This window comes from Rhinoderma darwinii, chromosome 8 (assembly GCF_050947455.1).
Source record: "Rhinoderma darwinii isolate aRhiDar2 chromosome 8, aRhiDar2.hap1, whole genome shotgun sequence".
Taxonomy (NCBI): Eukaryota; Metazoa; Chordata; class Amphibia; order Anura; family Rhinodermatidae; genus Rhinoderma; species Rhinoderma darwinii.
Genome location: NC_134694.1, coordinates 36,060,203 through 36,064,986, shown reverse-complemented (window position 1 = coordinate 36,064,986; position 4,784 = coordinate 36,060,203).

Below are 4,784 nucleotides of genomic sequence, written 5' to 3'. Positions count from 1 at the left end.
TAAACATCGTTCTAACTGTAAGAAAAAATTCCTCTTGCACAGTGTCTCCAAACACTGTACTTTGTTTCATAATAATGACTTTAGTTGTTTCCATATTACACCAATTGAACATATAAATGACAACCGAGCGGACAGATATGATTCACTGTGCAAGAGAGAAATCTTTTGGATATACAAATTGAAGACCCTAAAACCTGCAGGTTTGAATGAAATGACAGAGATGATAATTTAATATAACGAATTTACTTTAGACGAATCCCATTATATGGAAATAAATGGGAAATTCGTTATATGTAATTATATATGTGTATACATATACAAAGTTCCTCAACAAGTGGTAAATATCGTATCGAAAGAAATAATCTGTTTGACACTAAAAATCATATCGAAAGAAATAATCTGTTTGACATTAAAAATCAAAACCACCAAACTTTGATCATTTGTGAGTAACACCAAGACCAGTACAATGATAAAACTGGCACTATTATAACTTTTGACGAAAATAGTATAGTTATGCGCACATCATTTATAAAAATATATATATATATATATGTACCAATATAGAATCTGCACAAAAACTATCTTAGTTTGGTATTTACGAATTTGTATAGCAAAATAGACAAACTGAATAAAATGAGCAAAAGGAGAATCTATCTTTAATATTACGTCCAGAAATAACGATTACTAGAATGGTACTCCACCTGTAGCCCGAGTTTTCTTTAGGACAATTATATTCAGGAAATGAACTAACATAGACTCTAAAATAGTCAGAAAGGAAGCTATGTTTTAAGCTTTCCCCTTTTTAAATCATTCTTCTTTTTATTAATATCCTTTTAACCCTATTAAATTTTAAACTTATTTATAATATATACATTTTTAAAATAATACAATTATGTATGTGCATTTTTTTGGTATATATGTATACGTTCAATCCCGTTTAATACAGGATGTTTTCAACAGCTGGACATATTCCAAGCATAACACACAGAAATGAATCATCTTTCATTGGACATTTGTACATAGTTCATATATATCATATATTTTATATTTTTTTACTTTGACTGTAATCATATGTACACTCTGATATGTAATTTGAGTTGGTGTTTTTATTTGTGTATCTGACCCGGTAGTTCTTGTTTTTAATTGACCTTTCACTCGGTTATTTAACCGACACCCCACCCTTTCATTTACATACTACCTGAGGAAGAAACCGGTCCGGTTTCGAAACTGTTCATTGTTAAACAGTTGTGTTTTTATATCTTCTTGTATCAATAAATCCTTTCAATACCGACTATACCGTTATCCTTGAGGAACTTGGAATACACGTCCTTTGGAAGATCCTATTGATCAATAGCGCATAGAAGACACCCGTTTTTTTGGCTTTTTTGCTTTTATTCCTTCATTCATTATTGAGACTTTGTACTTCAAGTTCTCAAACCGGGTCCTATGCTGCAAGCTGATCCTGCCACCAATCTACCGTGGAGGCTACCTAAGTGGAATTTGTTACACTGGATGTTATGCTCCCAGCATAACCCCACCAGGTGAGCGTATTTAGAACCTTGTTCACACGTGTAAAATCACAGTGTCACGCACTATTGTGCGCTTTGTGTTTTTTCTACCTTTCTCCTCTATAAATCCAGTGACTCACAGGTGACGTCTTCTCTGATTTATACACACTCTTTTCTTTTGTTCTCTATCCAGCCCAGACCGCCATGACGAATTCTCCTGACAATTGCAGAGTTTGCTGCCTGGACATCTTTGGCTCCTTGCTTTAACAACTATCCCAATTAGACCCCTTAAATTATTCAGGCCCCTTAAATTAATCATATAGAAGGGTAATTGAAAAAGGGAGGATCCTGCAAGGCGCTGCTGCGTGGCCGCTTGTGAAGTATTGACAGTGATAAACGGAATAATAAATATATGTTTATTATAAAACAATGATGGCTACGCGTTTCCCTTAAATTAATAAGACCCCACATCAGACTTCCTAAAGTATTTAGACCCTAGACCAACGCTCGTAAATCCCAGATCAGACCCCATAAATAAATCAGACCCCATAGTTACATAGGTTGAAAAAAGACACAGGTCCATCATGTTCAACCTTTCTCAATAAATTACCCGTCATTCATTGCTTGATTAATTATAACCCTCAATGCCATTCGTAAATAATTAAGCATCTAGCCTTTTTTTAAATGCTGACATAGTATCTGTCATTACTACCTCTTATGGTAGGGCATTCCATAGCTTGACCACTCTAAATAACCCTTTTCTATATTGATGTCTGAAACGTCTTTCTTCAACACGCAATGGATGTCCCCTGGTCCTTTGTAGAGTCCTTGGAAGGAACAGATAATTGTTCACCTGGCGGATCTATATGCCATTGGTCCCTGTATAGGATAAATAGGAAATATGTATTTGTAAGTGCCACCTCCAGACGAAGGCGGAAGCCAAAACACGTTGGGGCAGGTCGCCATTCTTGAGTTCCAACCACATGGGTCAGTACTCTATTTTCCACCTTAGATTTTCCTTGAAAACCTTTTTTGCACTTCACACTTTATGATCGGTAGGTCTATATTCAATGGAATCAGTAGCATGGGCTCTATGTTTGACTCTCTATAGTAACTGTCAATATTACAGGCCCATATACATATTTGAGAGTATGCATACTATGCTTGGCTTTCCTTTTGCACTATGCACTTTTTTGTGGCCCATATTGATATCTGTGTTGGTATAATCCAACATCTGCTGAATACTTAGGGTATGTTCACACGGCGGGGGCCCGTAACGGCTGAAATTACGGGGATGTTTCAGCCTGAAAACATCCCCGTAATTTCAGCCGTACCGGCATGTGCAGGCGCTTGAACGCCGCGTCAATTACGGCCGTAATTAGCGCTGCTATTCATTGGAGTCAATGAATAGCGGCTCCAATTACGGCCAAAGAAGTGACAGGTCACTTCTTCTACGCGGGCGTCTATTTACGCGCCGTCATTTGACAGCGGCGCGTAAATATACGCCTCGTGTGAACAGACAAACGTCTGCCCATTGCTTTCAATGGGCAGATGTTTGTCAGCGCTATTGAGGCGCTATTTTCAGACGTAATTCGGGGCAAAAACGCCCGAATTACGTCCGTAAATAGGCCGTGTGAACATACCCTTACTCTCTTTGGCGATTCACTTGTCATTTGTGATTCATTTTTAATATTGTGCATATGTAATTTTTGTAATTTATGGAATAAAAAGATTGCGACAGATTCTTGTTTTTTGGTGTTATATTATACAATAGGAGTATAGTCATGTTACTTGGGAGGCTTTATCATGTGAAATTATGCATATGTATGCCCTATATATAGGTTCTAGATCATGTGCTAGTTCTCTGTATTGACCACACATATACTTACACATGTTAAAAAAGATCACCTCTAAGACGTCTTTTTTGCAAGCTGAGCAAGCCCAATTTTTCTAGCCTTTCATTGTAGGCGACACCTTTAATCCCATTTAATAATCTAGTTGAACGCCTTTGAACCCTCTCCAGTTCTCCTATATCCTTTTTACAATGTGGAGCCCAAAACTGCATTCCATATTCAAGCTGTGCCCTTACAAGTGATTTATAGAATGGTAATATTACATTTGAGTCACAGGTTTTTATCTCTCTTTTTTCATACACCCTGAAATCCTATTTGCTTTTGCAGCTGCTGCTTGACATTGAGTGCTGCTGCTTAGCTTATTTGTTACCAGAATACCCAGGTCCTTCTCTTGTTCCGTTATCCTAAGCTTAATTCCATTTTATGTATATGAATTAATGCTATTATTACGTCCTAAGTGCATTACTTTACATTTATCAACATTAAATTTCATCTGTTATGATTTTGCCCATGCTGCCAGCTTATCTAGGTCTTTCTGTAATATTTTATAATCAAGTTTAGTTTTAAGTATCTTACAAAGTTTTGTATCGTCAGCAAAATCTGACACCTTGCTATTAATCCCATCCACAAGGTTGTTAATAAAGAGATTAAAAAGAATTGGGCCTTATACTGATCCTTGTGGTACCCCGCTGCTGACTTCAGCCCATTTTGAGTAAGTTCCATTTATAACGACTCTTTGTTTTCTATCCCTTAATCAATTCTTTACCCACTTGCATACTGTATATGGTCCCCCATTCCCTGTGTCTGTAGTTTCAGAACAAGACTGTTGTGTGGAACATTATCAAATGCTTTTGCAAAATCCAAATAGATCACATCAGCCGCATGACCACCATCGAGATTTGCACTTAACTCCTCATAGAAACCGAGCTTGTTAGTTAGGCATATCTTGTTTTTCATGAATCCATGCTGGTTATCAGTTATTAGACTTTTCTCCCTAGATCAGACCTATGAAATGAATTAGTCCTCAAACTAGACCCCCTAAAGTATTTAAACCCCAGACCAGACCGCATAATTCAAACAGACCCTAGATCAGAACCCTGAACCCCTAAACTAATCAGACCCCAGATCAGATCCCTTAAATGAATCAGATCCCAGATCAGACCCCCTAAATTAAACAGACCCTAGATCAGACGCTTATATTCACCGCTACTGGCTTCAACTCCCGCTGCTGCTGACCTGCTCACCGCTCTTCAGCGCCAAGCACCACACTCTACTTCCTGGCGCTGTCCAGCGTCAGGACCTTGTGTATGCCATTGCACACTATGCCCTGACACTGGACCATTTCAGGACTCAGAGCGTCTCCTGGAGCCAAAGAGGAGGTAAGTATAATTAAAAGCGGTCTCAATCTCTTAAATAAATCCAA